General features: G+C 39.2%; 1 protein-coding gene across 1 annotated transcript in view; it reads left to right on the forward strand.

The window, feature by feature from the left end:
- Positions 1-212: 212 nt before the first annotated feature.
- Positions 213-14,134, forward strand: part of LOC117505900 — a 62,711-nt gene continuing 48,789 nt past the window's right edge. Inside the window, exon 1 of the mRNA XM_034165434.1 lies at positions 213-405. The gene's annotated coding sequence lies outside the window, so the exon portion shown is untranslated. The remainder of the gene's footprint in view (positions 406-14,134) is intronic.

Here is a 14,134-nt window from a genome sequence, read left to right on the forward strand (position 1 = left end):
GGTCAGTGACCCACCCCTGCTTTAGAACGTGTGTCACAGCACAGAGGAAGGTGGTCATTGTGATCGATCAGCCTGCACAGGCTGAGCAGCAGCAGCCTGTTTGCCCTCTTTCCTCCTCTCTCCTAAAGCGACTCTTCAGCTTGGTCGAGCTCTGTATGAGGTCTGTCCTCCGAGGGTCACTGACTCTCTCTCTTGTGTGTGTTTTTAAAGGTTTTCTACAGACATGTCTAAAGTCCACCACCTGAGGGACATGCTGAAACTACGGCTAACAGCTGCTGATGAAGAAATATTGGCGCTGTTTGAAGGAGTGATCGCAGATAATAAAGAAGAAATTAAAAGAACAGATCAAAAGAGTGGAAGTGCTGGCTGCTGTTTTTAATCCTCGGGTTCTCTTACACCCAGCAGGTTTGTTCAGGAAACCTTACTTACATGTTCTAACGATCACAGAGTTTCTACAGGAGTTGTGTGAATACTACAGAAGGAGAATGATTTTATGAAATAGATAACGTGTAAACATGTTAATTTGTTTAAACTCTGGATCATTTCTTGCTGGGAGAAAGTGAAACCACTATCCTTGATGCTCCTTTTGTTCCAGATTAAGGATTTTGAATTCAGAAATGAACAACGTAAACTAAAAGGTTTGTGTGTTCGGACACGTAGAGGTTTAGTTTGGTTTGATTTAACACTTCCGTCCAGAAGCTGCTGTACAGCGGTAAGTGCAGTGCTGGTTATGAGCACATTAATAATAGCTACCCAGAATGCATTCATCACTGTGGTTTTTATTTCAATTCATTAATGAAATGCATTATTTTCTACAGCTAGCATAAAAAACACAAGCTACAACAGATTTGTACTAAACATTTCCTTGGCAGCATTAATACTGAGCTTTGCTGCCGGGCCTGTGTGGCCCCTAATAGAAATGTGTGTTTATAACGGAGAGGAAGTGTTGTCCCAGAACCAGCCTCGGTAAACAGTCCGGTCTTTGGTTTTGTGATGACAGTACGCTAGTGCAGGTGTGAATGTGTGTTTGTCTATATGTGTCCCTGCGACTCACTGGTGTCCTGTCCAGGGTGAAACCCGCCTCACGCCCTATGGCTGCTGGGATAGGCTCCGGCTCGGTGCTCTGGTGCTGCGTGTCACCACATCCACCGCATTATGGAACCACCTTTGGTCATGGATGGCAAGCACTCAAGCAGACAACTGCTCCATCCATCCCCATGTCAAATGTTATCTGTCTGCTAGAGCCGCGTGACATATGTGAGAGTAACATGTTACATGACCAATATACTGGGTCTGACGATTAGGGTCGACTGATTGTCAGCCGGGCCAATTTTCAGCACCACTATCCAGAATTTTTGTGGATATCAATATCAACCTTTTATACTGGCCGATATGACAGTTCATTTTTGTAGAGCTGCATGTGGGGACTCACTAGTTCCAAAGTTCCGCCTTCATACCTACATTTTTTTTTTAAAAGGGCTCAGCAGTCAGTGATTTTAGCATTCCATGAAACCACAGCACTGCAACGGCAGCTCAGAGAGGAACAGATTACAGCTGAAAAGAGCATCTCTGTCCACTTGAGTGAAAGGAAAATGAAAACACCATCAAAATACTTAATTAAATAATCCAGAGCTCCTCCTGTATCCAGCAGCTGCTGTTACATTCAGAAATTAACAGTTTATTTTACAGTGTAAAGGTGTTGTGTTTCCAGAAAGCTCCAAGTTTGCTTGAAGGAGAAGTAAACTGCAAAGGTTGTGTGAACAGAGGGGCGGGGGGGGGCTTCACTCTTTTTCACGTGAAAAGAAGTTAGTTTTTATAGGAACTGTTTACAAACTGTTTACTGTTTACAGATGATCACATGATCATTTGTGTGATCAGTGGACTTTAGTGGTAAATGCTCTTTAAATCAGTGCAGCAACTTGATGATCTTAAGCGATCATCTTTAGCTCACAGCTTCACTTAGTGAAACAGGAAAATGTCAGAAATGGTGATTCAGAAAGTTTTTCATCCAATGAAATCAGTCCAGGTTCAAATAAGACAATTATTAAAGGGGTTATATTGGTCAGAATGACATAAAATTGTATTAAAGCTACTGTGTGTAAATTTGCATTGGCACTCTGTCTCAGGGTGTGTTAAATTGTGTGACACAGCTCTCTGCCTCACTGGATTCAAATACTGTGTTATTTTTGACAAAGAGAGCAAATGCTATGTCCATCAAATATTATGTTTTTAAATGTGACCCTTTAAATGTTATTTATGACTGATGCACAATATAAAATAGCGCAATAGCGCTAACCCTAACCCTTTGCTGTATGAGCATTGTGTTCTTTATAATTTGCAGTTTAATGAATTATTATGATCATATTGTCTTACGTACAATTTGTACATGTTCAATAAAGCCCCTCTATCTATCAATCAGTCAATCAAAAACTATACTTATGTTTTAAGAGCGGATGTTGTGCAAATCAAGGAATATTTGTAGATCACCCTCTGTGCATTTGCGGCACTGGCGGCTGCTGGTCTTTCAAAGACGGGAAGCTCATTGTCCGCCAGTGTTGTGAAAGTAACTTTGACTGAGTTACTTTTTTAGTTGCTTTATACAGTTTATACATTAGCAGCTTTATGCAGTTACTTTATTAGAATCTGCCGAAAACTTGCAACTAATGTAACTAGTAATCTAACTTGGTTACTCTTGAGCAATCAGCAAAGTAACTCATCAGCAAATAACTAATAGTTACTTTTCTGAGTACTAAATCTTAAAAATAAGCAAATTAGATTGAGTTACTTATTCAGCAGCTGCCAACAAGTTGTCCGCAGCTGCAAATGAAGTAACTGTATAAAGTAACTGTAAAATATAACTATATAATGAATATCATAAAATTTATCAATGTATTTATATGTAAATTCAAATATGTAAAATGCTTATAACTAGGGATGGGTATCAAGAACTGGTTCCTTTCGGGTATCGTTAAGAAATGATTCGATCCACCGACATCAATAAGCTTTTTACTTAATGATTCCCTTATCGGTCCTTCAGAGTGGTCGTTGTTTTTGGTGGTGTTTGTCTTGAAAATTATAATTTCTCTACATTGATTGCAGACCCTGCAGTGGGTCTGTAGTCAACTTTTCTGCAGCGCGGCTTTGCTTTGGCTTTGCTTTGGCTTTGCTTTGAACCTTGAACCAACCAGCAGTGCTTCGATCATTGCTTCGTTGATTCATCCCCCCCCCCCTGCTAAAACCCTAAAGAGCATATGGCTGTGAGTATTCTTTACCTTTTTTATGTTAAACTGACCTGTTATGGTCTTATGAAACAGTTGATAGATGTATTTTATAACTTAAAAACCGGACCGATGCTAACACGTTAGCATGTCTATGGCCTTTTCAATGTTAAAGTTAGCATTAAGCAGTTGCAGCTGTCAAGTGTTTGTTGTCGTAAAAGAGTCAAATGTATTAGAAATTGTAATATTTTTTAAATTTATTTTTGTTTATATATTAATAATAGCAAGCACAGCAATAATAGTAATAATAACTAATCTAATGATTATATACAATTTTAGAGAAAGAGACAAAAAGAACCTGAATAAAAACACAACAGAAAATATAAAACCAACTAACAATGAACACACATAAATAAATAAATATATACAGAAATAAAAAAGTGTTTCCTGTGAACACCTAGTGACTCTCACACCTCCATTTCATCCCTGTCTTATTTAAGTTTAATGACAGTTTGTTTCGGTCAAACAATATTTTCAGTTTAATTTCTTCAGTGATTTCCTCCAGAACTATCTGCCAAACTAGAAAACTGCTGCATCCTAGTAAGAGCAGAATACTACTGGAATGAATTTGAATAAGGAAAGTTGTTTTTTTTTTGTTTTTTTTTTCTCAGTAAATGGATGCTGCACTCACTGCAGTTTATTGTCTGGAATAGTCCCAGATTGTATTTCAGAGCTTCTAGAATTCAAACATTTTCGTGCAGGTGGTGTTGGGGGGTAATTTTGGGTTTCAGCTTTTTTTTTGTTTTGTTTTTCACCACTTTCATACCAGAATATGTGAAATTGTGAGTCACTTTTGTGCGGATTAAAGTTACTAACTGGGACTCCTGTCTTGTTGGGAGAAAGAAACGAGAATCCCTTCTGTTCATACAGCTCCAAACGCTGCGCGGCTCTCTGACGAGTCAAGTTCGAACAATAGAATCCAGTCGGAATTAATAACTTCAAAGCGAAACACCGTTTTATTTTTATTTATGTCCAGAGATCAAGGATACAGTGACCAATTTCATATTTATTTACTTCAAGACTCAATGAAATACATAGAAAACCTGTAAAGCCTACTTTTAGTATAAGATTCACAAGAGGTATCGATAAGGAATCGGATCGATAAGCAGAATCAATAATGGCATCGATATCGATAAAAACTTATCAATACCCGTCCTTACAACAGTCCATAGGTGCGCAAGCATTTCACAATTCACATTTCACAAAATTTCACAATTCACATTTCACAAAATTTCACAATTTCACAATTCACATTTCTCTATGGCATGCAGTATTTTATGATGGCACAATCACAATATAACACAAGTATACAACCCCTGGCAATAATTATGGAATCACCGGCCTCAGAGGATGTTCATTCAGTTGTTTAATTTTGTAGAAAAAATGGCAACTTCCTGGCTTTAAGAAACACTATAAGAAATCAGGAAAAAAAAATTGTGGCAGTCAGTAACGGTTACTTTTTTAGACCAACCAGAGGTAAAAAATATGAACTCACTCAATTCTGAGGAATAAATTATGGAATCGCCCTGTAAATTTTCATCCCCAAAACTAACACCTGCATCAAAGCAGATCTGCTCGTTAGTCTGCATCTAAAAAGGAGTGATCACACCTTGAAGAGCTGTTGCACCAAGTGGACTGACATGAATCATGGCTCCAACACGAGAGACGTCAATTGAAACAAAGGAGAGGATTATCAAACTCTTAAAAGAGAGTAAATCATCACGCAATGTTGCAAAAGATGTTGGTTGTTCACAGTCAGCTGTGTCTAAACTCTGGACCAAATACAAACAACATGGCAAGGTTGTTAAAGGCAAACATACATAAGAAACCGCCTAAAGGAAATGGGATTTACATACAGAAAAGCTAAACGAAAGCCATCATTAACACCTAAACAGAAAAAAACAAGGTTACAATGGGCTAAGGAAAAGCAATTGTGGACTGTGGATGACTGGATGAAAGTCATATTCAGTGATGAATCTCGAATCTGCATTGGGCAAGGTGATGATGCTGGAACTTTTATTTGGTGCCGTTCCAATGAGATTTATAAAGATGACTGCCTGAAGAGAACATGTAAATTTCCGCAGTCATTGATGATATGGGGCTGCATGTCAGGTAAAGGCACTGGGGAGATGGCTGTCATTACATCATCAATAAATGCACAAGTTTACATTGATATTTTGGACACTTTTCTTATCCCATCACTTGAAAGGATGTTTGGGGATGATGAAATCATTTTTCAAGATGATAATGCATCTTGCCATAGAGCAAAAACTGTGAAAACATTCCTTGCAAAAAGACACATAGGGTCTATGTCATGGCCTGCAAATAGTTCGGATCTTAATCCAATTGAAAATCTTTGGAAGTTGAAGAAAATGGTCCATGACAAGGTTCCAACCTGCAAAGCTGATCTGGCAACAGCAATCAGCAATTAAGTCCATGCCTCAGAGACTGCAAGCTGTTATAAAAGCCAGAGGTGGTGCAACAAAATACTAGTGATGTGTTGGAGCGTTCTTTTGTTTTTCATGATTCCATAATTTTTTCCTCAGAATTGAGTGATTCCATATTTTTTTCCCTCTGCTTGGTCTAAAAAAAGTAACCGTTACTGACTGCCACAATTTTTTTTCCTGATTTCTTATAGTGTTTCTTAAAGCCAGAAAGTTGCCATTTGAAATGACTTTAGTTTTGTGTCATGTCTGTGATCTGCTTTTTTTCTACAAAATTAAACAACTGAATGAACATCCTCCGAGGCCGGTGATTCCATAATTTTTGCCAGGGGTTGTATTTCCACTGTGGTCCATGTGAGGATAAAACACTGAGGAGATCGATTAAACATGTACAGATTGTAAAGACATTATAATATCATCAATTAATGTAAGTAGCAATAAGTGTGTAGTTTATATATGTACAATTTACACTGGGATATCAATAAAATAAAATAAGTACAAACTGAACAGAACAGTAAGAGCTTAATAAATTTAAATGAATGAATGAATGATAATGATTTATTTGGACCAACAAGAAAAAGAAAGAAAAGAAAAATAACATAATATGTACTCACCTTAAACATACAAGCTGCCATAAGCCAACAACATTCAAACAATCTACATCTCTTGACGGTACATCCAGTTGAATCCAGTCCAAAAAGGAGTGGAGGGGAAGTAAAAAATTATTTATTCCCACTCTCTTTTTCAACCACTTTGATCACTGCAACTTAAAGGACACAATCCTAATGTGATCGACCAATTTACACTTATAGTGTAGCAACACATAAAGCACAAACTCATCTTTCTTCATCAGTCATAGTGTAGTGTTCAGAGTAATAGTAGTGCTATGTGACTAAAAAGATTAATCCAGGTTTTGAGTATATTTCTTATTGTTACATGGGAAACAAGGTACCAGTAGATTCAGTAGATTCTCACAAATCCAACAAGTCCAAGCATTCATGATATGCACACTCTTAAGGCTATGAAATTGGGCTATTAGTAAAAAAAAAGTAGAAAAGGGGGTGTTCATAATAATAGTAGCATCTGCTGTTGACGCTACAAATTCAAAACTATTATGTTCAAACTGCTTTTTTAACAATCCTGTGATTCACTAAACTAGTATTTAGTTAGTTTAGTATTTAGTTTTTCATGATTTCTTCACATCTGCGAGGCATAGAGTCAACCAACTTGTGGCAACTTTCAGCTGTTATTCCACTTCAAGATTCTTTAACAACATTCCACAATTCATTCACATTTCTTGGTTTTGCTTCAGAAACAGCTTTTTTGATGTCACCCCACAAGTTCTCAATTGGATTTAGGTCCGGGAATTGGGCAGGCCACTCCAAAACAAAACACTACTGTGTATATATATATGTCTTTTTTTAATTTCTAAATAATATTATTTTAGTTTTAGACAAATGTAGTGATATTTTATTAATATCAAACCATCTCTTTAACTTTATCATATCAGTTTTTAAATCAGATAATTGTTGCAAATTTTCTCCTGAACAAAACAGGTTTGTATCATCTGCAAAGAGAACTGCTTTAAACAGATCTGAAACTTTGCATAAATCATTGATGTACAAAAACAATTTTGGTCCCAACACAGAACCCTGGGGAAGCCCACAAACAATGTCCAGATATGAAGAACAGTAGTCCCAGAGTTTAACAAACTGTTTCCGGTTTTGTAAGTCACTTTAATCCAGTTCAGAGCCACCCCTCTGATTCCATACAGTTCCATCTTTTGAAATATGTTGTGATCTATTGTGTCAAAAGATTTTCTTAGGTCAATGAATAAACCTGCTACTATTTCCCTTTGATCGTGGATCTTTTCACTCTAAAATCGTATCGACTGTCATCAAGCAAGTTGTGTTACTCTATAAATTTATCCAATCTGTTATAAAGTTTTTCCAGTATCTTTGAAAATTGTGACAATAGAGACACAAGCGTGTAGTGAATAAAAAGATGCTGGCTATCAGATTTAAATAAAGGTATCACTTGCATAATAGTTTCCATAATAGTTGTTAATTTGTTTTTATATTTCTTATATTTAATCTCTGCCTCTCGATTTACTTTTAATGAATTCTCTATATAGTATATCTGTCTTCTTGCAAGCCTTTTGAAGACCTTCTGTTATTCATGGGTTGGCTTTATATTTATTATTTTTACTATACTGTATAATTGGCCAACTTTTGTTGTATATATTGATAAATATGTTTACAAATTCAGAATATGCTAGAATAAGATCTTGATTTTCATACATGGGATAAAAATAAAAAGCAACTGCAAGATCTAGATTTTATATAAGATATATCTGACTGGAATAGTTCCAGACGAGTGGGATATGTGGGTTATATATTTATTTCAATTTATTTTCATTTATATAGCACCAAATCACAGAAAAGCTGCCTCAAAGCGCTTCACACAAGTAAGGTCTAACCTTACTAACCCCCAGAGCAGCAGTGGTAAGGAAAAACTCCCTCTGAGGAAGAAACCTCAAGGAGACCAGACTCAAAGGGGTGACAATCTGTTTGGGCCATGATACAGACATAAATGACAGAAATGATAAATGATCAGAAAGACAACAAATACAGTATAATTTGTCAGCATTAAGCAACAAGAAAAACATAAGAAATATTAAAGTGATCGCTGGCCACTAGCCCTAAGCTTCACTAAAAGACCCAGAATTTAGGTAAAGTTGAGATCGCGGCACGCTCCGTTTACTACTAAAATTAATTAAAAGAGTAGAAAGCATAGAAACATACTATGCCAGTATGCTAGCCATACAAAGGGGAAAATATGTGCGTCTTAATCTGGACTTGAAAGTCTCAACTGAATCTGTTTTATTGATGCAGGGAGATCATTCCACAGAACAGGGGCACGATAAGAGAAAGCTCTGTGACCCGCAGACTTCTTATTCACCTTAGGGACACAAAGTAGTCCTGCAGCCTGAGAACGCAAAGCCCAGGCTGGTACGTAGGGTTTAATTAGGTCAGCTAGGTAGGGAGGTGCCAGTCCGTGAACACTTTTATAGGCTAGTAGCAGAACCTTAAAATCTGATCTCACTGGGACAGGAAGCCAGTGAAGAGATGCCAAAATGGGTTTAATGTGGTCAAACTTTGTTTCGTGTCAAAGGTCTGGCTGCAGCAATTCTGAACCAATTGGAGACCCCTAATGCTGGACTGTGGTAAACCAGAAAATAGAACACTGTGGTTGTCCAATCTAGAAGAGACAAACGCATGTATCAGAGTCTCAACATCAGCCATAGACAGGATGGGACGAATCTTCGCTATATTTCAGTTGGATGAAAGCAGTCCTCTCTAATGTGGAGGACAAAGGACAATGTAGGATCAAAAATTACCCCAAGGTTCCTCACTTTGTCAGTGTGCTGTATGACACACGAACCTAGGCTAAGCATTAACTGGTCAAATTGATGTACAGTTGATGTACAGCACAGTTTTCACTCATGGTAACGGCAATATGACACTTAACACTCGTGGTAACAGCAACATGATACTGACTAAACCAAATGAACTATAAATGTCATGGTCTGCCTTTGTCTGCCTCTCTCCTTCACTTTTTTTAACCTCTTGTGTGTAGTTTGTCTGTTTTCCTCCAGGTGGCGCACTGTAGAGCTAAGGAACACCTGCAGCTCATCTTCTCCTCGTGGCTGGCACTCATGAGCTCCTGATCAGGAGCTGGCTACTTAAACCCAGCTCTGAGCTCAGTCTTTGCCAGAGTCTTTGTTCTGTGACCCTGACAGGCCGAAGTCAGCTCTTCTGTGAGCCTTCCATGTTGAATCCATGTCCTTGACCATGCCAGATTGTACACAATCATTCCTGCCGCTTCCATGCGCTCCGACGTCTGAGCTTCCCATAGCTTATCTCTAGGTAACTTGGCCATCTCTAATTCCTGTATTTGAGCTCGTTGATCCTTTTGTGTTTCCAGACACTTTGCTCTCTGCTTCTGAAGTGCACAGCTCTGCCCACGTTCAGTTAACTTCCTGCATGTCTGTGACATCCCGTTCTCACACTGCTCCTCTTTGTGACTGTGCATGTATTAAGAACTGCTTCCAAGAACTAGTACCAAGAACTGTTTCCAAGAACTGTATGAGCTCTGATGCAGAACAGCTAAGAACTTTCCAAGTTGTTTCTAAAGTCAACTCCTGCTTAATTGGAACTGCGTCACAAGACGCGCAGCACCTGACCTCTGAAGATAATTCATGAACTGTGAACAATTCCTGAACAGAGAACATTATTTCCTAGACAGTGAACTTTAATTCCTGGACCTAAGAACATTCCTGCTTAAGCTTTCAGTGATCTGTTTGTTGGTTAAGGGTTCCAGTGTTACGAGTGCAGTCACTCACCTGTGTTTCCTCCGTCTTCCTAGTTCCTCATCCTCAGCTCCATATACTGTAGCACTCCAGCTGGTTCTCAGACTCCCAAGTCTGGCCCTGTGTGCTTTGTTGCTCCTGAATTTCCACTACTATATGTGGGCCCGGTCTCAGCTCAGCAGCCTTCCTCCAGCTCAGCACAGTACTTTCAGTTATTTAGTGTTGTAAATGAATCTCTTTTCATTCACTATCTGTTCTGGTTCTTGCTCCCAGTGTTTGAGTTCATCCCCTTGTAACAGTCCGGTTCCGTCCAGACCTCTGACACACAACAACAAAAACGCAATAAATCAATAACACTAGCAACAGTGTTAAACTAACATGAACCATAACAACATGTAAACCCCCAAAACCCTGAACTCCCATGGTACATTGCATTGGTACATGTCTATTGTTCACTGTTGTTGGCAAATATTGCTAATTTCTCTAAAAATAGTCCCATCCACTTTCCATTTTTGCAGGGTTCATCCTTGAACCAAAATCCATAAGCATACCAAATGGCAAACAGCAGCTCTCCCCGGTTTCTCTGTGATCAAAGCCATACATGCACATGTATAAACGTACACAGAGGCCACTTGGCTATTATAGTATCTATGGTCACCTTCACCTTATCTTAAAGTGAAGCTGCAAACCATTTACACCAGCTCCTTGTGATGTGAAAGGACTTTTCAAAGGCCATGACACATGAAGAAACATTACACAAGTGTGACAGGTTACCTTCAAAAGGCCCCATAAAATGAAATACATGTTTAAGTACAAGAAAAGACATTACAAGTCTTATATTTAAAAGAAAAAAGACAAACTGTTTACCTTTCTTTGTTGTCAGATATGTCACGTCCAGGGGACGGAATCAATCCTGTTGTTCTATTCTGAAGTACAGATATTTGGGGCATCTTTTTCTTCATTTAGCATTACAGGAAATGTTCAGTTACTTTTCACACACAATATCTGGTTCCATTGAGCAATTTCTATTATTATTTACTTGTTAAAAAAAATCTGCTAAGCCTCAAATGGAACCAACCAATTGTTGCATTGATTATAAGCAGTGGTGGGCACAGTTCCGATAACAGATACTTATCGAAGATAATGTTTTCATGATCGGATTATCTTTTTAGCTAACTTTAAAAACCATTATCGGACTAATTATCTTCCGATAAATTTTTGTCCGATAACTTTTAGACCGATAACGTAGTAAACAAAGCTGAACAGCGAGAAACATTTTTAAAATTTAAAATCAGTTGAGCACCTACCTGTTAAAAGTTTCATAACAGATGTATAGTTCTACTAGTCCAGCAGCTTAACTCCAATATGTATAAGAATCGTTCAGTTTGTGATAAAAGCATGAAATTTGGTACACATATAGCCAAAGGCATATCAAAGATTTGGAAATGGAGGCATCATGAATTTTCAACATGGCGCCCATGGTAGCTATTTTTCAAAATGGCCACCAGAAACAACAGTTTTCTTATGAGTGATGGATATAATGTGACATTGTACACAGAATTCGATTAATTAATTACCATATGTGCTTGCTAATGTGTTTTTTGGATTAGACATTTTCATTAAAAATTCAAAATGGTCGCCATTGTTTCCAGACTGGTTAGATACGGATAAACTCTGTCGAATTATACATTTTTCATGATGTATAATTTGAATTAGCAAATGTAGAATTTCTGAGAAGCTTTGTTCTATCTCTATAGGGTCTATCACAAGGAAGACTATTCACACTTGCCTTCACAGAAGCAGAGGGCAGTGCATTGTAACTTAGCTTTTTTGCACTTGCAATGCCCAACACAGCCCTTCTTACATTTGCAAGAGACAAGTTCATAACTGGACTGGCATCTGCTAGGCATGTCCAGAAGGGTTCATAGTCTCCCTCAGATGTCTTTGACCAACCCCATTTGCACGGTGAAGGTAGTTCTGGTGTTGACACAAGCACTTGACCCCACGCGTGACCTCCTTGGTATACTGCTCTCTTGACATGCTCTTCCAGGGTAGCCTTGATCGGAGAGATTGATTCTGCATTGTGCATCTTGGCGAATAACTTCCTTCTTGCCGTATCTATTTCTGTGCATGTGCTGGTTTGGTCATAGAGTAGGATAACAAACCTCTCAGTTGGGGCTGAAGACAATTTCAACAGGGCATGCGTAAGCTCAGGAAACACAGTCCATACAGCCCATGCAGTCTTTTTCCCATGGCCAACAAAGCTTGACACAGTGTCGCAACCCATCACTGCATGGAACAGTGGTAGCGCACGTGCTTTCTCAGGTCCTAGCCCTGCTGCAATTTCATGGGCTGCTAAGTATCGGAAACTCTTTCCAGTTCCGAAAGCCAACCAAAGCTCGTCTTCTGGTTGTAGAGTCTGAGCCACTGCCACAGCTAGCACCACAACATCAGTATCTACTGTTTTAATCATGATCTTATGATGGCCATTTCTGGCTGCATGGGCTACATGTAATAACATGCGACTATCGGCTTCCTCATGCGAACAAGGAGCAATCGAAGACCTATCTGGGAGTGGCTTTTGAGAGAAAGGCAAACAATTCTGTCTTATTGCTGTCAACTCTGAGAAAGTTTGGCCAGCTCCTGGGAATGGCTGCATCACCTACCACACGTCTCTGAATCCCAGTTCCAGTGTGTGGGCATGCAGCATCAGTCCCACGTATAATGGAACTGGTGTCTCCTGTGCAGTACTGTGTTGGACAAAAGCAGTTCTGTCTGGTGCCCGCTTGTTCTTAACACTACTGAAATTTAGCAACTGAGCAATTCTAAGTGCTGCAGGAGATGTTGCTTCTTCCATCTGGTCTTTGATACTGGGTCCCTCTAGTACCATGTTAACAAGGGTAAGCAACAGCTGTGGCACAGAGTCCTCTTGGCAGTGTTCAGGAAAACCATTAAAAGGTTTTGCCTCACCAAACGTGACGGTGGACTATCTGTGCAGCACGTGCAATGTGCATAGCATCTTCGTTGTTATCCTGCTCACAGGCTTTGACAAGAGCAGTGCCGATGTCATCTTCAAAGGCCATCAGGACATCTCTTCCCTTTGTGTAAGCTTGCATATCTGGGAACTCAGCAAGAAGTTTCTCTTTCAGCCGTGTAGAGTTATTTCTGCTCTCAACCTCAACTCCTAACTGTTCCATTCGTGACTTGTAGAGCTGGGAAAGTTCCGCTAGTTTGAATACCGGTGCTGACCCATCATGTCTGGTCTCCTCGATGTAAAGCACCAACTCAGCAAAAACACCACCAGAGGTTGATGCTGCATGTCCCTTGCTATTATCTTCAAGACCTTCCAGGTTAACCTTTCTGGCACGATTATAGAGACATCTGGAGTGATACTTAGCTTCAAGTGCCACCATGTCCCCAGCACTAAGTCGTCCAAGTAATTCTGTGTCTTGAAGCAGGGTTGCAGCAGCACGCACCCGATTGTCTACTTGAAATGTTGCAGCCTCGTGAAGGCCTTCATTGCCAGCAGGCTGTCTTCAGAAGAAACAGATGTTCTGTCTCATTTCAGGAGTCTGACCTGGTTGGGATTTTCTGAGTTTGGATTCTGACTGTTGATCAGAACTTTCACTGCATGCTCGCTTTTTTGCCCTTTTCAACATGGCTTCATTGTACTTCAGCCTGCATGTATGATGATATTGAGCTTTGTTCACAACCATGGTTGCTTCAATACCATGACCCTCATCCAGTCTTCCAATAGGAAATGTTGAAGGGAGCTGGCCAAGTTCATTGAACTGGATTAAATGCTCTGCAAGTGAAGTATAGCCACTCCCCTTGTCTTCTCGCTTAGACTGCAAAGGACATCTCAATGCCTCTGTTGTGTGCTCTTGGCAAATAATACAGAGCTTCCAGTCAGTCTTGGCTGCGCAAGAAGTTGATGGTCCTTGACCTTCAAAATTCACAAGTTGTAATTTCTGTGACATTTTCTCAACAACAAAAAAAATATATGTTTGCAGTAAAGGCTGAGGGTTTATCCTTTTACC

This window comes from Thalassophryne amazonica, unplaced genomic scaffold (assembly GCF_902500255.1).
Source record: "Thalassophryne amazonica unplaced genomic scaffold, fThaAma1.1, whole genome shotgun sequence".
Classification (NCBI taxonomy): domain Eukaryota; kingdom Metazoa; phylum Chordata; class Actinopteri; order Batrachoidiformes; family Batrachoididae; genus Thalassophryne; species Thalassophryne amazonica.